At 40.9% G+C, this 21,795-nt stretch overlaps 6 non-coding genes across 6 annotated transcripts; all 6 read left to right on the top strand.

The window, feature by feature from the left end:
- The first annotated feature begins 2,446 nt into the window (after window positions 1-2,446).
- Window positions 2,447-2,511, top strand: LOC132647846 (small nucleolar RNA SNORD109A). The gene has a single exon (XR_009586186.1). It is a non-coding gene; the product is annotated as a small nucleolar RNA SNORD109A (small nucleolar RNA).
- Window positions 2,512-6,025: 3,514 nt separating this feature from the next.
- Window positions 6,026-6,090, top strand: LOC132647381 (small nucleolar RNA SNORD109A). Its single transcript, XR_009585749.1, has one exon. It is a non-coding gene; the product is annotated as a small nucleolar RNA SNORD109A (small nucleolar RNA).
- Window positions 6,091-9,603: 3,513 nt separating this feature from the next.
- Window positions 9,604-9,668, top strand: LOC132647769 (small nucleolar RNA SNORD109A). Its single transcript, XR_009586112.1, has one exon. It is a non-coding gene; the product is annotated as a small nucleolar RNA SNORD109A (small nucleolar RNA).
- Window positions 9,669-13,167: 3,499 nt separating this feature from the next.
- On the top strand, window positions 13,168-13,232 carry LOC132647844 (small nucleolar RNA SNORD109A). The gene has a single exon (XR_009586184.1). It is a non-coding gene; the product is annotated as a small nucleolar RNA SNORD109A (small nucleolar RNA).
- Window positions 13,233-16,730: 3,498 nt separating this feature from the next.
- Window positions 16,731-16,795, top strand: LOC132647843 (small nucleolar RNA SNORD109A). The gene has a single exon (XR_009586183.1). It is a non-coding gene; the product is annotated as a small nucleolar RNA SNORD109A (small nucleolar RNA).
- Window positions 16,796-20,292: 3,497 nt separating this feature from the next.
- LOC132647438 (small nucleolar RNA SNORD109A) lies at window positions 20,293-20,357 on the top strand. The gene has a single exon (XR_009585806.1). It is a non-coding gene; the product is annotated as a small nucleolar RNA SNORD109A (small nucleolar RNA).
- The last annotated feature ends 1,438 nt before the right edge of the window (window positions 20,358-21,795 follow it).

The following is a 21,795-nucleotide window of genomic DNA, read 5'->3' as shown; positions in this document are numbered from 1 at the left end:
TATATATATCTTACTACTAACAGACTTTTACGAAGCTGTAGCATAGGACTCTTGGTAACACTTGCTGGATACACAATTTCTAAAGCCATGTTTGAAGCTTGAATATCCAATCAAGGACATCATGTAATCTCAGATGTGTAGTACAACATACTCGATAAAAAGCAACCCATGTGTATTTGACCACGGGCTAGTCAGTTAGTGCGTAGAAAACATCTTCTTTTCATCAGATTTAACCTGAAGCATGGTAGATGATTCCAACGCTCTTCCAAGTGGAAGACTTGAGTTTTTATGAATCGAGACATGGTAACATACATGTAGACAAAAAGGTACCTTTGGATTCCCCTCTCTTCCAAGATGAGGTTGCATGGCAGGGAAGAAATCTAAAGTCAATTATGGAACACTCTGATGGATAAACAAGGAGAGAATTCCATGCACAGAGGACAAATTTCAATCACACCCTGAAATCTCAAAGATACCATTGGGCTTACTGACTTTCACCTCTGTGCAACTTGGTCGTTTTGACTTTGAGAAAGGAGGAGTTAAGAATGACCATACTGCAATGCTATACTCACTGCTTCTTCTTTGCTTTGTCCAACTTCCTCGCTGCCCACTGAGAGGCGTCCACACTGTGCCTGCTGGCACTGGCAAAGATGCTCTCACAGACAGCTTCTGAGGAAGTCATCAGAAGAAGAGAAATCCTTGCCACAGTGGCTAAAATCTGAGGGGATTGGAAGGGAGGAAATGAATTCAATAGTTGGTTCTGGGAAAGACTGAAGTGCTGGCAGACTTGAAGGTCGGGACTCTTTAGAACGTCAAGGTTGCCTAGACGCATTTCATTTTCTGATAACCTTCATACTTATTATGTTGCAGGCTAAAACTTGGAGAGGTGCTTCCCTTCTGGCAGGACAGGTAAGTGACGCTGCTTCCCATTGTGTCTTTTGTTTGTAGACAGGCTGCATTCTCGCCTGACGAAATATTTACCTACTGTGTACCACAAGAGATGAGATTTATTTAACATCCCTCTCATGGCTAAACAACCTAGGCTTCATCTTGCCTATTGATGGTGGAACACTTGCTATGGCCCTGGCATTGTAGGGGACTTAGCTAGGTAGACCAAACCCAAGCAAGTGACAAGGATACTAACTAATACCATTAGTATTTTGAGGTGCATTTGGAAAACCAACAGTTGGGTGAAGTTATTGGCATATTTGACTTTCTTTTGAAGCTACCATTGAAGCTTCCAATTCTAAATAATATATCCAGAAGTACTAAGAAAAGCCTTCTCCCAGCTCCTTCCCTTATCAACATTCATGCTCAAAGAATTAAACTTTTATTTCTGCCCTGACAGGTGTGGAACCCAAAGGAAGATGATAGGGTGTTAGGAGTCTAGACCCCTAGAGCACAGAACAATAACCCTCACAAATTTCATCTATCCTTGATCCTCTGGCGTGGATACTAAGAGAGCAACCCATGCGTTTTCACTTCCTTGTAAGTAGCATGGAAACATGCAATCTTGCCCTCTAAAATTCAGGTGAATTGCCATAAAGTTTTCAAAAACCCAAACAGAGCTGACAATGAACCATATTTATTCTTTTTATAAATGATTATGGATTATGTTGAGCCAGAAATCTAGTTGTCCATTGTCAGAACAAAACAAAACAAAACTAAGAATATTTTTGGTATTAAATGCAATGCCTTCCTTCATCTTGGAACCTGGGTGGTGTTGAGTTCATTTGAAGAAACATGACATGAGAGGTGATAAGAAGAGAAGGTTCAGGAATCAGGCACACAGAACCCAACTCCTGTCCCTGTCAATGTCCTGTGGGATACCTGGTGATGTATATGGACCAAAATATAGCTTGGCCTGTGTGTTGCTTTTTGTTGTCCAAGGAAATATGGAAGGAGCTCGTGGTCATGGGACATACATCACAAAATCCTCCAGAGCATTGACAATTGCAGGACAACTGGAAGGCTCAATACTGTGCACTGTAAGATGGAGAGGAACATACATGGAAGACAGGGAACCTGAGGAGGAAGTGTAAAGGCGGGTTAACATGACGAGCATAGAATCAAAACCGCAAATTAGGATGTTGAAAAATCTTATCTAGATAGGAAAAAAGTCATTTTGCTTTCTTGAATGTTTTCTCTATTCTTACCAAATCTTTGTTGTAAAGATTAAATACATAAATTCAAGGAACATTCACAGGTACCCGATTTGGGGCCAGTGACACCCACCAAAGGCAATGTGTTGACCTCTATTTTTCTCATATGGTGTCAAAGGGGAAAGGCTCTTTAATCCTGTCCTCTGTGTTTCCCCAGAACCTTTGACAGAATGAGCTACATGCCTCCTGCACAGTTTTGAACTTCCTTGTCAAGGCCCAGGAGTCTAGCTCTCTGGGATTTCACTTGGTAGGTGAAAACTCATGTGTTGAGCGAAGTCCTTTCTGGATCTATGATGACAACAGGTCTCTGAGGACGTTGACTGACTTGAACAGATGCGATCTGAGGTCCAGATATGAGGTCCTCGTGAGACCCATGAGGAGTTCAGAGCCTGCCTTGCACTCTTCCCTCTTCAGAGAGGATGAGACTGTGCAGTATGGCATCAGATTCTGAGATTTTTCGAAAAAGGCCTCATAACAATACCCATACTTGGTTTGATACAATCTTCATTGCTTTCTATTTTCAAAGAGATAGAAATGATTCCAAGTGATAGGGAGACAACCTTTACTATAGGAGTAGGCACATATATCAGGTAGAGATGACTGTAGGTGCAAATGACGTACTCAAAAAATATGTAAGAACTGATGAATTCGAACGTGCTGCTCATTCCTAGTCTCCGGCGATGTACCCTTGCACATATGTGGTAAAGTGTCAGGCTGGGAGGTTAGGGCTCATGCCAGTAGTCCCAAGAATATTGGAGGACAATGACTGCCCTCGCACTTTTCCCATAGTTGTGTAAAGGCTGACGTATAACTAATAATTAAAGGATCATTCAATTTATATAGAGGGAAAATTGAAATGGTCTTTCCTGTTGGAGGCTGGGTAAATTCTAGATAATAATGGCTAGGTGAGAAACCAGGGCACCTGTTTGAGACATTCCCTAGTTTTATTGGTGTTCATCATTTATGTCTTAGCTGCCAAAATCTTCCAGAGCATGTTGTGTTTACCTATCTCTTTCTCGCATGGAAACCATCTCAGTTGATCCATCATGAGAAATGACAATTGGGCTTTGCTTTCTGTTACTTGTTGTTGTTGTTTTTCTTTTCCTCCTGGGTACATTCATCCTCTTATTGCCGCTCTCACACAGATGCAAATCATCTATTCTAACAAAATTTGCGTGTTACCCAAGATCTATGAAAACAACTATTCCTTTATGAAACAAGGAAAGATATTTCTAAAGAACATGTTGCTAGCTGGTAGACCCACAATCCTGATAATGGATCAGATGCGCTAACTCTTCAATGAAACAAGAAAGAACCACACACTGAATCTTCTTAACATCCTCATGATGAACACAATTAATTCAGAACTGACACACACATATATGTATATATATATATATATATATATATATATATATATATATATCTTACTACTAACAGACTTTTACGAAGCTGTAGCATAGGACTCTTGGTAACACTTGCTGGATACACAATTTCTAAAGCCATGTTTGAAGCTTGAATATCCAATCAAGGACATCATGTAATCTCAGATGTGTAGTACAACATACTCGATAAAAAGCAACCCATGTGTATTTGACCACGGGCTAGTCAGTTAGTGCGTAGAAAACATCTTCTTTTCATCAGATTTAACCTGAAGCATGGTAGATGATTCCAACGCTCTTCCAAGTGGAAGACTTGAGTTTTTATGAATCGAGACATGGTAACATACATGTAGACAAAAAGGTACCTTTGGATTCCCCTCTCTTCCAAGATGAGGTTGCATGGCAGGGAAGAAATCTAAAGTCAATTATGGAACACTCTGTTGGATAAACAAGGAGAGAATTCCATGCACAGAGGACAAATTTCAATCACACCCTGAAATCTCAAAGATACCATTGGGCTTACTGACTTTCACCTCTGTGCAACTTGGTCGTTTTGACTTTGAGAAAGGAGGAGTTAAGAATGACCATACTGCAATGCTATACTCACTGCTTCTTCTTTGCTTTGTCCAACTTCCTCGCTGCCCACGGAGAGGCGTCCACACTGTGCCTGCTGGCACTGGCAAAGATGCTCTCACAGACAGCTTCTGAGGAAGTCATCAGAAGAAGAGAAATCCTTGCCACAGTGGCTAAAATCTGAGGGGATTGGAAGGGAGGAAATGAATTCAATAGTTGGTTCTGGGAAAGACTGAAGTGCTGGCAGACTTGAAGGTCGGGACACTTTAGAACGTCAAGGTTGCCTAGATGCATTTCATTTTCTGATAACCTTCATACTTATTATGTTGCAGGCTAAAACTTGGAGAGGTGCTTCCCTTCTGGCAGGACAGGTAAGTGACGCTGCTTCCCATTGTGTCTTTTGTTTGTAGACAGGCTGCATTCTCGCCTGACGAAATATTTACCTAGTGTGTACCACAAGAGATGAGATTTATTTAACATCCCTCTCATGGCTAAACAACCTAGGCTTCATCTTGCCTATTGATGGTGGAACACTTGCTATGGCCCTGGCATTGTAGGGGACTTAGCTAGGTAGACCAAACCCAAGCAAGTAACAAGGATACTAACTAATACCATTAGTATTTTGAGGTGCATTTGGAAAACCAACAGTTGGGTGAAGTTATTGGCATATTTGACTTTCTTTTGAAGCTACCATTGAAGCTTCCAATTCTAAATAATATATCCAGAAGTACTAAGAAAAGCCTTCTCCCAGCTCCTTCCCTTATCGACATTCATGCTCAAAGAATTAAACTTTTATTTCTGCCCTGACAGGTGTGGAACCCAAAGGAAGATGATAGGGTGTTAGGAGTCTAGACCCCTAGAGCACAGAACAATAACCCTCACAAATTTCATCTATCCTTGATCCTCTGGCGTGGATACTAAGAGAGCAACCCATGCGTTTTCACTTCCTTGTAAGTAGCATGGAAACATGCAATCTTGCCCTCTAAAATTCAGGTGAATTGCCATAAAGTTTTCAAAAACCCAAACAGAGCTGACAATGAACCATATTTATTCTTTTTATAAATGATTATGGATTATGTTGAGCCAGAAATCTAGTTGTCCATTGTCAGAACAAAACAAAACAAAACTAAGAATATTTTTGGTATTAAATGCAATGCCTTCCTTCATCTTGGAACCTGGGTGGTGTTGAGTTCATTTGAAGAAACATGACATGAGAGGTGATAAGAAGAGAAGGTTCAGGAATCAGGCACACAGAACCCAACTCCTGTCCCTGTCAATGTCCTGTGGGATACCTGGTGATGTATATGGACCAAAATATAGCTTGGCCTGTGTGTTGCTTTTTGTTGTCCAAGGAAATATGGAAGGAGCTGGTGGTCATGGGACATACATCACAAAATTCTCCAGAGCATTGACAATTGCAGGACAACTGGAAGGCTCAATACTGTTCACTGTAAGATGGAGAGGAACATACATGGAAGACAGGGAACCTGAGGAGGAAGTGTAAAGGCGGGTTAACATGACGAGCATAGAATCAAAACCACAAATTAGGATGTTGAAAAATCTTATCTAGATAGGAAAAAAGTCATTTTGCTTTCTTGAATGTTTTCTCTATTCTTACCAAATCTTTGTTGTAAAGATTAAATACATAAATTCAAGGAACATTCACAGGTACCCTATTTGGGGCCAGTGACACCCACCAAAGGCAATGTGTTGACCTCTATTTTTCTCATATGGTGTCAAAGGGGAAAGGCTCTTTAATCCTGTCCTCTGTGTTTCCCCAGAATCTTTGACAGAATGAGCTACATGCCTCCTGCACAGTTTTGAACTTCCTTGTCAAGGCCCAGGAGTCTAGCTCTCTGGGATTTCACTTGGTAGGTGAAAACTCATGTGTTGAGCAAAGGCCTTTCTGGATCTATGATGACAACAGGTCTCGGAGGACGTTGACTGACTTGAACAGATGCGATCTGAGGTCCAGATATGAGGTCCTCGTGAGACTCATGAGGATTTCAGAGCCTGCCTTGCACTCTTCCCTCTTCAGAGAGGATGAGAACTGTGCAGTATGGCATCAGATTCTGAGATTTTTCGAAAAAGGCCTCATAACAATACCCATACTTGGTTTGATACAATCTTCATTGCTTTCTATTTTCAAAGAGATAGAAATGATTCCAAGTGATAGGGAGACAACCTTTACTATAGGAGTAGGCACATATATCAGGTAGAGATGACTGTAGGTGCAAATGACGTACTCAAAAAATATGTAAGAACTGATGAATTCGAACGTGCTGCTCATTCCTAGTCTCCGGCGATGTACCCTTGCACATATGTGGTAAAGTGTCAGGCTGGGAGGTTAGGGCTCATGCCAGTAGTCCCAAGAATATTGGAGGACAATGACTGCCCTCGCACTTATCCCAAAGTTGTGTAAAGGCTGACGTATAACTAATAATTAAAGGATCATTCAATTTATATAGAGGGAAAATTGAAATGGTCTTTCCTGTTGGAGGCTGGGTAAATTCTAGATAATAATGGCTAGGTGAGAAACCAGGGCACCTGTTTGAGACATTCCCTAGTTTTATTGGTGTTCATCATTTATGTCTTAGCTGCCAAAATCTTCCAGAGCATGTTGTGTTTACCTATCTCTTTCTCGCATGGAAACCATCTCAGTTGATCCATCATGAGAAATGACAATTGGGCTTTGCTTTCTGTTACTTGTTGTTGTTGTTTTTCTTTTCCTCCTGGGTACATTCATCCTCTTATTGCCGCTCTCACACAGATGCAAATCATCTATTCTAACAAAATTTGCGTGTTACCCAAGATCTATGAAAACAACTATTCCTTTATGAAACAAGGAAAGATATTTCTAAAGAACATGTTGCTAGCTGGTAGACCCACAATCCTGATAATGGATCAGATGCGCTATCTCTTCAATGAAACAAGAAAGAACCACACACTGAATCTTCTTAACATCCTCATGATGAACACAATTAATTCAGAACTGACACACACACATATATATATATATATATATATATATATATATATATATATATATCTTACTACTAACAGACTTTTACGAAGCTGTAGCGTAGGACTCTTGGTAACACTTGCTGGATACACAATTTCTAAAGCCATGTTTGAAGCTTGAATATCCAATCAAGGACATCATGTAATCTCAGATGTGTAGTACAACATACTCGATAAAAAGCAACCCATGTGTATTTGACCACGGGCTAGTCAGTTAGTGCGTAGAAAACATCTTCTTTTCATCAGATTTAACCTGAAGCATGGTAGATGATTCCAATGCTCTTCCAAGTGGAAGACTTGAGTTTTTATGAATCGAGACATGGTAACATACATGTAGACAAAAAGGTACCTTTGGATTCCCCTCTCTTCCAAGATGAGGTTGCATGGCAGGGAAGAAATCTAAAGTCAATTATGGAACACTCTGTTGGATAAACAAGGAGAGAATTCCATGCACAGAGGACAAATTTCAATGACACCCTGAAATCTCAAAGATACCATTGGGCTTACTGACTTTCACCTCTGTGCAACTTGGTCGTTTTGACTTTGAGAAAGGAGGAGTTAAGAATGACCATACTGCAATGCTATACTCACTGCTTCTTCTTTGCTTTGTCCAACTTCCTCGCTGCCCACTGAGAGGCGTCCACACTGTGCCTGCTGGCACTGGCAAAGATGCTCTCACAGACAGCTTCTGAGGAAGTCATCAGAAGAAGAGAAATCCTCGCCACAGTGGCTAAAATCTGAGGGGATTTGAAGGGAGGAAATTAATTCAATAGTTGGTTCTAGGAAAGACTGAACTGCTGGCAGACTTGAGGGTCGGGACACTTTAGAAAGTCAAGGTTGCCTAGACGCATTTCTTTTTCTGATAACCTTCATACTTATTATGTTGCAGGCTAAAACTTGGAGAGGTGCTTCCCTTCTGGCAGGACAGGTAAGTGACGCTGCTTCCCATTGTGTCTTTTGTTTGTAGACAGGCTGCATTCTCGCTGACGAAATATTTACCTACTGTGTACCACAAGAGATGAGATTTATTTAACGTCCCTCTCATGGCTAAACAACCTAGGCTTCATCTTGCCTATTGATGGTGGAACACTTGCTATGGCCCTGGCATTGTAGGGGACTTAGCTAGGTAGACCAAACCCAAGCAAGTGACAAGGATACTAACTAATACCATTAGTATTTTGAGGTGCATTTGGAAAACCAACAGTTAGGTGAAGTTATTGGCATATTTGACTTTCTTTTGAAGCTACCATTGAAGCTTCTAATTCTAAATAATATATCCAGAAGTACTAAGAAAAGCCTTCTCCCAGCTCCTTCCCTTATCGACATTCAAGCTCAAAGAATTAAACTCTTATTTCTGCCCTGACAGGTGTGGAACCCAAAGGAAGATGATAGGGTGTTAGGAGTCTAGACCCCTAGAGCACAGAACAATAACCCTCACAAATTTCATCTATCCTTGATCCTCTGGCGTGGATACTAAGAGAGCAACCCATGCGTTTTCACTTCCTTGTAAGTAGCATGGAAACATGCAATCTTGCCCTCTAAAATTCAGGTGAATTGCCATAAAGTTTTCAAAAACCCAAACAGAGCTGACAAGGAACCATATTTTTTCTTTTTATAAATGATTATGGATTATGTTGAGCCAGAAATCTAGTTGTCCATTGTCAGAACAAAACAAAACAAAACTAAGAATATTTTTGGTATTAAATGCAATGGCTTCCTTCATCTTGGAACCTGGGTGGTGTTGAGTTCATTTGAAGAAACATGACATGAGAGGTGATAAGAAGAGAAGGTTCAGGAATCAGGCACACAGAACCCAACTCCTGTCCCTGTCAATGTCCTGTGGGATACCTGGTGATGTATATGGACCAAAATATAGCTTGGCCTGTGTGTTGCTTTTTGTTGTCCAAGGAAATATGGAAGGAGCTGGTGGTCATGCGACATACATCACAAAATCCTCCAGAGCATTGACAATTGCAGGACAACTGGAAGGCTCAATACTGTGCACTGTAAGATGGAGAGGAACATACATGTAAGACAGGGAACCTGAGGAGGAAGTGTAAAGGCGGGTTAACATGATGAGCATAGAATCAAAACCGCAAATTAGGATGTTGAAAAAATCTTATCTAGATAGGAAAAAAGTCATTTTGCTTTCTTGAATGTTTTTTCTATTCTTACCAAATCTTTGTTGTAAAGATTAAATACATAAATTCAAGGAACATTCACAGGTACCCGATTTGGGGCCAGTGACACCCACCAAAGGCAATGTGTTGACCTCTATTTTTCTCATATGGTGTCAAAGGGGAAAGGCTCTTTAATCCTGTCCTCTGTGTTTCCCCAGAACCTTTGACAGAATGAGCTACATGCCTCCTGCACAGTTTTGAACTTCCTTGTCAAGGCCCAGGAGTCTAGCTCTCTGGGATTTCACTTGGTAGGTGAAAACTCATGTGTTGAGCGAAGGCCTTTCTGGATCTATGATGACAACAGGTCTCTGAGGATGTTGACTGACTTGAACAGATGCGATCTGAGGTCCAGATATGAGGTCCTCGTGAGACCCATGAGGAGTTCAGAGCCTGCCTTGCACTCTTCCCTCTTCAGAGAGGATGAGAACTGTGCAGTATGGCATCAGATTCTGAGATTTTTCGAAAAAGGCCTCATAACAATACCCATACTTGGTTTGATACAATCTTCATTGCTTTCTATTTTCAAAGAGATAGAAATGATTCCAAGTGATAGGGAGACAACCTTTACTATAGGAGTAGGCACATATATCAGGTAGAGATGACTGTAGGTGCAAATGACGTACTCAAAAAATATGTAAGAACTGATGAATTCGAACGTGCTGCTCATTCCTAGTCTCCGGCGATGTACCCTTGCACATATGTGGTAAAGTGTCAGGCTGGGAGGTTAGGGCTCATGCCAGTAGTCCCAAGAATATTGGAGGACAATGACTGCCCTCGCACTTTTCCCAAAGTTGTGTAAAGGCTGACGTATAACTAATAATTAAAGGATCATTCAATTTATATAGAGGGAAAATTGAAATGGTCTTTCCTGTTGGAGGCTGGGTAAATTCTAGATAATAATGGCTAGGTGAGAAGCCAGGGCACCTGTTGGAGACATTCCCTAGTTTTATTGGTGTTCATCATTTATGTCTTAGCTGCCAAAATCTTCCAGAGCATGTTGTGTTTACCTATCTCTTTCTCGCATGGAAACCATCTCAGTTGATCCATCATGAGAAATGACAATTGGGCTTTGCTTTCTGTTACTTGTTGTTGTTGTTTTTCTTTTCCTTTTGGGTACATTCATCCTCTTATTGCCGCTCTCACACAGATGCAAATCATCTATTCTAACAAAATTTGCGTGTTACCCAAGATCTATTGGATAACAACTATGAAAACAACTATTCCTTTATGAAACAAGGAAAGATATTTCTAAAGAACATGTTGCTAGCTGGTAGACCCACAATCCTGATAATGGATCAGATGCACTAACTCTTCAATGAAACAAGAAAGAACCACACACTGAATCTTCTTAACATCCTCATGATGAACACAATTAATTCACAACTGACACACACATATATGTATATATATATATCTTACTACTAACAGACTTTTACGAAGCTGGAGCATAGGACTCTTGGTAACACTTGCTGGATACACAATTTCTACAGCCATGGTTGAAGCTTGAATATCCAATCAAGGACATCATGTAATCTCAGATGTGTAGTACAACATACTCGATAAAAAGCAACCCAGTGTATTTGACCACGGGCTAGTCAGTTAGTGTGTAGAAAACATCTTCTTTTCATCAGATTTAACCGGAAGCAGGGTAGATGATTCCAACGCTCTTCCAAGTGGAAGACTTGAGTTGCATGAATCGAGACATGGTAACATACATGTAGACAAAAAGGTACCTTTGGATTCCCCTATCTTCCAAGATGAGGTTGCATGGCAGGGAAGAAATCTAAAATCAATTATGGAACACTCTGTTGGATAAACAAGGAGAGAATTCCATGCACAGAGGACAAATTTCAATGACATCCTGAAATCTCAAAGATACCATTGGGCTTACTGACTTTCACCTCTGTGCAACTTGGTCGTTTTGACTTTGAGAAAGGAGGAGTTAAGAATGACCATACTGCAATGCTATAGGCACTGCTTCTTCTTTGCTTTGTCCAACTTCCTCGCTGCCCACTGAGAGGCGTACACAATGTGCCTGTTGGCACTGGCAAAGATGCTCTCACAGACAGCTTCTGAGGAAGTCATCAGAAGAAGAGAAATCCTTGCCACAGTGGCTAAAATCTGAGGGGATTTGAAGGGAGGAAATTAATTCAATAGTTGGTTCTAGGAAAGACTGAACTGCTGGCAGACTTGAGGGTCGGGACACTTTAGAAAGTCAAGGTTGCCTAGACGCATTTCTTTTTCTGATAACCTTCATACTTATTATGTTGCAGGCTAAAACTTGGAGAGGTGCTTCCCTTCTGGCAGGACAGGTAAGTGACGCTGCTTCCCATTGTGTCTTTTGTTTGTAGACAGGCTGCATTCTCGCTGACGAAATATTTACCTACTGTGTACCACAAGAGATGAGATTTATTTAACGTCCCTCTCATGGCTAAACAACCTAGGCTTCATCTTGCCTATTGATGGTGGAACACTTGCTATGGCCCTGGCATTGTAGGGGACTTAGCTAGGTAGACCAAACCCAAGCAAGTGACAAGGATACTAACTAATACCATTAGTATTTTGAGGTGCATTTGGAAAACCAACAGTTAGGTGAAGTTATTGGCATATTTGACTTTCTTTTGAAGCTACCATTGAAGCTTCTAATTCTAAATAATATATCCAGAAGTACTAAGAAAAGCCTTCTCCCAGCTCCTTCCCTTATCGACATTCAAGCTCAAAGAATTAAACTCTTATTTCTGCCCTGACAGGTGTGGAACCCAAAGGAAGATGATAGGGTGTTAGGAGTCTAGACCCCTAGAGCACAGAACAATAACCCTCACAAATTTCATCTATCCTTGATCCTCTGGCGTGGATACTAAGAGAGCAACCCATGCGTTTTCACTTCCTTGTAAGTAGCATGGAAACATGCAATCTTGCCCTCTAAAATTCAGGTGAATTGCCATAAAGTTTTCAAAAACCCAAACAGAGCTGACAAGGAACCATATTTTTTCTTTTTATAAATGATTATGGATTATGTTGAGCCAGAAATCTAGTTGTCCATTGTCAGAACAAAACAAAACAAAACTAAGAATATTTTTGGTATTAAATGCAATGGCTTCCTTCATCTTGGAACCTGGGTGGTGTTGAGTTCATTTGAAGAAACATGACATGAGAGGTGATAAGAAGAGAAGGTTCAGGAATCAGGCACACAGAACCCAACTCCTGTCCCTGTCAATGTCCTGTGGGATACCTGGTGATGTATATGGACCAAAATATAGCTTGGCCTGTGTGTTGCTTTTTGTTGTCCAAGGAAATATGGAAGGAGCTGGTGGTCATGCGACATACATCACAAAATCCTCCAGAGCATTGACAATTGCAGGACAACTGGAAGGCTCAATACTGTGCACTGTAAGATGGAGAGGAACATACATGGAAGACAGGGAACCTGAGGAGGAAGTGTAAAGGCGGGTTAACATGATGAGCATAGAATCAAAACCGCAAATTAGGATGTTGAAAAAATCTTATCTAGATAGGAAAAAAGTCATTTTGCTTTCTTGAATGTTTTTTCTATTCTTACCAAATCTTTGTTGTAAAGATTAAATACATAAATTCAAGGAACATTCACAGGTACCCGATTTGGGGCCAGTGACACCCACCAAAGGCAATGTGTTGACCTCTATTTTTCTCATATGGTGTCAAAGGGGAAAGGCTCTTTAATCCTGTCCTCTGTGTTTCCCCAGAACCTTTGACAGAATGAGCTACATGCCTCCTGCACAGTTTTGAACTTCCTTGTCAAGGCCCAGGAGTCTAGCTCTCTGGGATTTCACTTGGTAGGTGAAAACTCATGTGTTGAGCGAAGGCCTTTCTGGATCTATGATGACAACAGGTCTCTGAGGACGTTGACTGACTTGAACAGATGCGATCTGAGGTCCAGATATGAGGTCCTCGTGAGACCCATGAGGAGTTCAGAGCCTGCCTTGCACTCTTCCCTCTTCAGAGAGGATGAGAACTGTGCAGTATGGCATCAGATTCTGAGATTTTTCGAAAAAGGCCTCATAACAATACCCATACTTGGTTTGATACAATCTTCATTGCTTTCTATTTTCAAAGAGATAGAAATGATTCCAAGTGATAGGGAGACAACCTTTACTATAGGAGTAGGCACATATATCAGGTAGAGATGACTGTAGGTGCAAATGACGTACTCAAAAAATATGTAAGAACTGATGAATTCGAACGTGCTGCTCATTCCTAGTCTCCGGCGATGTACCCTTGCACATATGTGGTAAAGTGTCAGGCTGGGAGGTTAGGGCTCATGCCAGTAGTCCCAAGAATATTGGAGGACAATGACTGCCCTCGCACTTTTCCCAAAGTTGTGTAAAGGCTGACGTATAACTAATAATTAAAGGATCATTCAATTTATATAGAGGGAAAATTGAAATGGTCTTTCCTGTTGGAGGCTGGGTAAATTCTAGATAATAATGGCTAGGTGAGAAGCCAGGGCACCTGTTGGAGACATTCCCTAGTTTTATTGGTGTTCATCATTTATGTCTTAGCTGCCAAAATCTTCCAGAGCATGTTGTGTTTACCTATCTCTTTCTCGCATGGAAACCATCTCAGTTGATCCATCATGAGAAATGACAATTGGGCTTTGCTTTCTGTTACTTGTTGTTGTTGTTTTTCTTTTCCTTTTGGGTACATTCATCCTCTTATTGCCGCTCTCACACAGATGCAAATCATCTATTCTAACAAAATTTGCGTGTTACCCAAGATCTATTGGATAACAACTATGAAAACAACTATTCCTTTATGAAACAAGGAAAGATATTTCTAAAGAACATGTTGCTAGCTGGTAGACCCACAATCCTGATAATGGATCAGATGCACTAACTCTTCAATGAAACAAGAAAGAACCACACACTGAATCTTCTTAACATCCTCATGATGAACACAATTAATTCACAACTGACACACACATATATGTATATATATATATCTTACTACTAACAGACTTTTACGAAGCTGGAGCATAGGACTCTTGGTAACACTTGCTGGATACACAATTTCTACAGCCATGGTTGAAGCTTGAATATCCAATCAAGGACATCATGTAATCTCAGATGTGTAGTACAACATACTCGATAAAAAGCAACCCAGTGTATTTGACCACGGGCTAGTCAGTTAGTGTGTAGAAAACATCTTCTTTTCATCAGATTTAACCGGAAGCAGGGTAGATGATTCCAACGCTCTTCCAAGTGGAAGACTTGAGTTGCATGAATCGAGACATGGTAACATACATGTAGACAAAAAGGTACCTTTGGATTCCCCTATCTTCCAAGATGAGGTTGCATGGCAGGGAAGAAATCTAAAGTCAATTATGGAACACTCTGTTGGATAAACAAGGAGAGAATTCCATGCACAGAGGACAAATTTCAATGACATCCTGAAATCTCAAAGATACCATTGGGCTTACTGACTTTCACCTCTGTGCAACTTGGTCGTTTTGACTTTGAGAAAGGAGGAGTTAAGAATGACCATACTGCAATGCTATAGGCACTGCTTCTTCTTTGCTTTGTCCAACTTCCTCGCTGCCCACTGAGAGGCGTACACAATGTGCCTGTTGGCACTGGCAAAGATGCTCTCACAGATAGCTTCTGAGGAAGTCATCAGAAGAAGAGAAATCCTTGCCACAGTGGCTAAAATCTGAGGGGATTGGAAGGGAGGAAATGAATTCAATAGTTGGTTCTGGGAAAGACTCAACTGCTGGCAGACTTGAAGGTCGGGACACTTTAGAAAGTCAAGGTTGCCTAGACGCATTTCCTTTTCTGATAACCTTCACACTTATTATGTTGCAGGCTAAAACTTGGAGAGGTGATTCCCTTCTGGCAGGACAGGTAAGTGACGCTGCTTCCCATTGTGTCTTTTGTTTGTAGGCAGGCTGCATTCTCGCCTGACTAAATATTTACCTACTGTGTACCACAAGAGATGAGAATTATTTAACGTCGCTCTCATGGCTAAACAACCTAGGCTTCGACTTGCCTCTTGATGTGGAACACTTGCTATGGCCCTGGCATTGTAGGGGACTTAGCTATGTAGTCCCAACCCAAGCAAGTGACAAGGATACTACCTAATACCATTAGTATTTTGAGGTGCATTTGGAAAACCAACAGTTGGGTGAAGTTATTGGCATATTTGACTTTCTTTTGAAGCTACCATTGAAGCTTCCAATTCTAAATAATATATCCAGAAGTACTAAGAAAAGCCTTCTCCCAGCTCCTTCCCTTAATGACATTCAAGCTCAAAGAATTAAACTCTTATTTCTGCCCTGACAGGTGTGGAACCCATAGGAAGATGATAAGGTGTTAGGAGTCTAGACCCCTAGAGCACAGAACAATAACCCTCACAAATTTCATCTATCCTTGATCCTCTGGCGTGGATACTAAGAGAGCCACCCATGCGTTTTCACTTCCTTGTAAGTAGCATGGAAACATGCAATCTTGCCCTTAAAATTCAGGTGAATTGCCATAAATTTTTCGAAAACTCAAACAGAGCTGACAATGAACCATATTTATTCTTTTTATAAATGATTATGGATTATGTTGAGCCAGAAATCTAGTTGTCCATTGTCGGAACAAAAAAAAACAAAACTAAGAATATTTTTGGTATTAAATGCAATGCCTTCCTTCATCTTGGAAACTGGGTGGTGTTGAGTTCATTTGAAGAAACATGACATGAGAGGTGATACGAAGAGAAGGTTCAGGAATCAGGCACACAGAACCCAACTCCTGTCCCTGTCAATGTCCTGTGGGATACCTGGTGATGTATATGGACCAAAATGTAGCTTGGCCTGTGTTTTGCTTTTTGTTGTCCAAGGAAATATGGAAGGAGCTGGTGGTCATGCGACATACATCACAAATCCTCCAGAGCATTGACAATTGCAGGACAACTGGAAGGCTCAATACTGGGCACTGTAAGATGGAGAGGAACATACATGGAAGACAGGGAACAGGAGGAGGAAGTGTAAAGGCGGGTTAACATGAGGAGCATAGGATCAAAACCGCAAATTAGGATGTTGAAAAAATCTTATCTAGATAGGAAAAAAAGTCATTTTGCTTTCTTGAATGTTTTCTCTATTCTTACCAAATCTTTGTTGTAAAGATTAAATACATAAGTTCAGGGAACATTCACAGGTACCCGATTTGGGGCCAGTGACACCCACCAAAGGCAATGTGTTGACCTCTATTTTTCTCATATGGCGTCAAAGGGGAAAGGCTCTTTAATCCTGTCCTCTGTGTTTCCCCAGAACCTTTGACAGAATGAGCTACATGCCTCCTGCACAGTTTTGAACTTCCTTGTCAAGGGCCAGGAGTCTAGCTCTCTGGGGTTTCACTTGGTAGGTGAAAACTCATGTGTTGAGCGAAGGCCTTTCTGGATCTATGATGACAACAGGTCTCTGAGGACGTTGACTGACTTGAACAGATGCGATCTGAGGTCCAGATATGAGGTCCTCGTGAGAACCATGAGGATTTCAGAGCTTGCCTTGCACTCTTCCCTCTTCAGAGAGGATGAGAACTGTGCAGTATGGCATCAGATTCTGAGATTTTTCGAAAAAGGCCTCATAACAGTACCCATACTTGGTTTGATACAATCTTCATTGCTTTCTATTTACAAAGAGATAGAAATGATTCCAAGTGATAGGGAGACAACCTTTACTATAGGAGTAGGCACATATATCAAGTAGAGATGACTGTCGGTGCAAATGACGTACTCAAAAAATATGTAAGAACTGATGAATTATATGTAAGAACGTGCTGCTCATTCCTAGTCTCCGGCGATGTACCCTTGCACATATGTGGTAAAGTGTCAGGAGGGGAGGTTAGGGCTCATGCCAGTAGTCCCAAGAATATTGGAGGACAAGGACTGCCCTCGCACTTTACCCAAAGTTGTGTAAAGGCTGACGTATAACTAATAATTAAAGGATCATTCAATTTATATAGAGGGAAAATTGAAATGGTCTTTCCTGTTGGAGGCTGGGTAAATTCTAGATAATAATGGCTAGGTGAGAAGCCAGTGCACCTGTTGGAGACATTCCCTAGTTTTATTGGTGTTCATCATTTATGTCTTAGCTCCCAAAATCTTCCAGAGCATGTTGTGTTTACCTATCTCTCTCTCGCATGGAAACCATCTCAGTTGATCCATCATGAGAAATGACAATTGGGCTTTGCTTTCTGTTATTTGTTGTTGTTGTTTCTGTTTTCCTCCTGGGTACATTCATCCTCTGATTGCCGCTCTCACACAGATGCAAATCATCTATTCTAACAAAATTTGCATGTTACCCAAGATCTATGAAAACAACTATTCCTTTATGTAACAAGGAAGGATATTTCTAAAGAACATGTTGCTAGCTGGTAGACCCACAGTCCTGATAATGGATCAGATGCGCTAACTCTTCAATGAAACAAGAAAGAACCACACACTGAATCTTCTTAACATCCTCATGATGAACATAATTAATTCAGAACTGACACACACATATATGTATATATATATATATATATCTTACTACTAACAGACTTTTACGAAGCTGGAGCATAGGACACTTGGTAACACTTGCTGGATACACAATTTCTACAGCCATGGTTGAAGCTTGAATATCCAATCAAGGACATCATGTAATCTCAGATGTGTAGTACAACATACTCGATAAAAAGCAACCCAGTGTATTTGACCACGGGCTAGTCAGCTAGTGCGAAGAAAACATCTTCTTTTCATCAGATTTAACCGGAAGCAGGGTAGATGATTCCAACGCTCTTCCAAGTGGAAGACTTGAGTTGCATGAATCGAGACATGGTAACATACATGTAGACAAAAAGGTACCTTTGGATTCCCCTATCTTCCAAGATGAGGTTGCATGCCAGGGAAGAAATCTAAAGTCAATTATGGAACACTCTGTTGGATAAACAAGGAGAGAATTCCATGCACAGAGGACAAATTTCAATGACATCCTGAAATCTCAAAGATACCATTGGGCTTACTGACTTTCACCTCTGTGCAACTTGGTCGTTTTGACTTTGAGAAAGGAGGAGTTAAGAATGACCATACTGCAATGCTATAGGCACTGCTTCTTCTTTGCTTTGTCCAACTTCCTCGCTGCCCACTGAGAGGCGTACACAATGTGCCTGTTGGCACTGGCAAAGATGCTCTCACAGATAGCTTCTGAGGAAGTCATCAGAAGAAGAGAAATCCTTGCAACAGTGGCTAAAATCTGAGGGGATTGGAAGGGAGGAAATGAATTCAATATTTGGTTCTGGGAAAGACTGAACTGCTGGCAGACTTGAAGGTCGGGACACTTTAGAAAGTCAAGGTTGCCTAGACGCATTTCCTTTTCTGATAACCTTCATACTTATTATGTTGCAGGCTAAAACTTGGAGAGGTGCTTCCCTTCTGGCAGGACAGGTAAGTGACGCTGCTTCCCATTGTGTCTTTTGTTTGTAGGCAGGCTGCATTCTCGCCTGACTAAATATTTACCTACTGTGTACCACAAGAGATGAGAATTATTTAACGTCGCTCTCATGGCTAAACAACCTAGGCTTCGACTTGCCTCTTGATGTGGAACACTTGCTATGGCCCTGGCATTGTAGGGGACTTAGCTAGGTAGTCCCAACCCAAGCAAGTGACAAGGATACTACCTAATACCATTAGTATTTTGAGGTGCATTTGGAAAACCAACAGTTGGGTGAAGTTATTGGCATATTTGACTTTCTTTTGAAGCTACCATTGAAGCTTCCAATTCTAAATAATATATCCAGAAGTACTAAGAAAAGCCTTCTCCCAGCTCCTTCCCTTATCGACATTCAAGCTCAAAGAATTAAACTCTTATTTCTGCCCTGACAGGTGTGGAACCCAAAGGAAGATGATAAGGTGTTAGGAGTCTAGACCCCTAGAGCACAGAACAATAACCCTCACAAATTTCATCTATCCATGATCCTCTGGCGTGGATACTAAGAGAACCACCCATGCGTTTTCACTTCCTTGTAAGTAGCATGGAAACATGCAATCTTGCCCTTAAAATTCAGGTGAATTGCCATAAATTTTTCGAAAACTCAAACAGAGCTGACAATGAACCATATTTATTCTTTTTATAAATGATTATGGATTATGTTGAGCCAGAAATCTAGTTGTCCATTGTCGGAACAAAAAAAAACAAAACTAAGAATATTTTTGGTATTAAATGCAATGCCTTCCTTCATCTTGGAAACTGGGTGGTGTTGAGTTCATTTGAAGAAACATGACATGAGAGGTGATACGAAGAGAAGGTTCAGGAATCAGGCACACAGAACCCAACTCCTGTCCCTGTCAATGTCCTGTGGGATACCTGGTGATGTATATGGACCAAAATGTAGCTTGGCCTGTGTTTTGCTTTTTGTTGTCCAAGGAAATATGGAAGGAGCTGGTGGTCATGCGACATACATCACAAAATCCTCCAGAGCATTGACAATTGCAGGACAACTGGAAGGCTCAATACTGGGCACTGTAAGATGGAGAGGAACATACATGGAAGACAGGGAACAGGAGGAGGAAGTGTAAAGGCGGGTTAACATGAGGAGCATAGGAACAAAACCGCAAATTAGGATGTTGAAAAAATCTTATCTAGATAGGAAAAAAAGTCATTTTGCTTTCTTGAATGTTTTCTCTATTCTTACCAAATCTTGTTGTAAAGATTAAATACATAAGTTCAGGGAACATTCACAGGTACCCGATTTGGGGCCAGTGACACCCACCAAAAGCAATGTGTTGACCTCTATTTTTCTCATATGGTGTCAAAGGGGAAAGGCTCTTTAATCCTGTCCTCTGTGTTTCCCCAGAACCTTTGACAGAATGAGCTACATGCCTCCTGCACAGTTTTGAACTTCCTTGTCAAGGCCCAGGAGTCTATCTCTCTGGGGTTTCACTTGGTAGGTGAAAACTCATGTGTTGAGCGAAGGCCTTTCTGGATATATGATGACAACAGGTATCTGAGGACATTGACTGACTTGAACAGATGCGATCTGAGGTCCAGATATGAGGTCCTCGTGAGACCCATGAGGAGTTCAGAGCCTGCCTTGCACTCTTCCCTCTTCAGAGAGGATGAGAACTGTGCAGTATGGCATCAGATTCTGAGATTTTTCGAAAAAGGCCTCATAACAGTACCATACTTGGTTTGATACAATCTTCATTGCTTTCTATTTTCAAAGAGATAGAAATGATTCAAAGTGATAGGGAGACAACCTTTACTATAGGTTTAGGCACATATATCAGGTAGAGATGACTGTAGGTGCAAATGACGTACTCAAAAAATATGTAAGAACTGATGAATTATATGTAAGAACGTGCTGCTCATTCCTAGTCTCCGGCGATGTACCCTTGCACATATGTGATAAAGTGTCAGGAGGGGAGGTTAGGGCTCATGCCAGTAGTCCCAAGAATATTGGAGGACAAGGACTGCCCTCGCACTTTACCCGAAGTTGTGTAAAGGCTGACGTATAACTAATAATTAAAGGATCATTCAATTTATATAGAGGGAAAATTGAAATGGTCTTTCCTGTTGGAGGCTGGGTAAATTCTAGATAATAATGGCTAGGTGAGAAGCCAGGGCACCTGTTTGAGACATTCCCTAGTTTTATTGGTGTTCATCATTTATGTCTTAGCTGCCAAAAACTTCCAGAGCATGTTGTGTTTACCTATCTCTCTCTCGCATGGAAACCATCTCAGTTGATCCATCATGAGAAATGACAATTGGGCTTTGCTTTCTGTTATTTGTTGTTGTTGTTTCTGTTTTCCTCCTGGGTACATTCATCCTCTTATTGCCGCTCTCACACAGATGCAAATCATCTATTCTAACAAAATTTGCGTGTTACCCAAGATCTATGAAAACAACTATTCCTTTAAAAAACAAAGGAAAGATATTTCTAAAGAACATGTTGCTAGCTGGTCGACCCACAATCCTGATAATGGATCAGAGGCGCTAACTCTCCAATGAAACAAGAAAGAACCACACACTGAATCTTCTTAACATCCTCATGATGAACACAATTAATTCAGAACTGACACACACATATATGTATATATATATATATATATATATATATATATATATATATATATATATATCTTGCTACTAACAGACTTTTACGAAGCTCGAGCATAGGACTCTTGGTAACACTTGCTGGATACACAATTTCTAAAGCCATGGTTGAAGCTTGAATATCCAATCAAGGACATCATGTAATCTCAGATGTGTAGTACAACATACTCGATAAAAAGCAACCCATGTGTATTTGACCACGGGCTAGTCAGTTAGTGCGTAGAAAACATCTTCTTTTCATCAGATTTAACCTGAAGCATGGTAGATGATTCCAACGCTCTTCCAAGTGGAAGACTTGAGTTCCATGAATCGAGACATGGTAACATACATGTAGACAAAAAGGTACCTTTGGATTCCCCTCTCTTCCAAGA

Source organism: Meriones unguiculatus, chromosome 14, assembly GCF_030254825.1.
Source record: "Meriones unguiculatus strain TT.TT164.6M chromosome 14, Bangor_MerUng_6.1, whole genome shotgun sequence".
In the NCBI taxonomy this organism is placed as follows: Eukaryota; Metazoa; Chordata; class Mammalia; order Rodentia; family Muridae; genus Meriones; species Meriones unguiculatus.
Note: the sequence above shows the minus strand (reverse complement) of the source record. Positions and strands in the feature narration are given on the sequence as shown.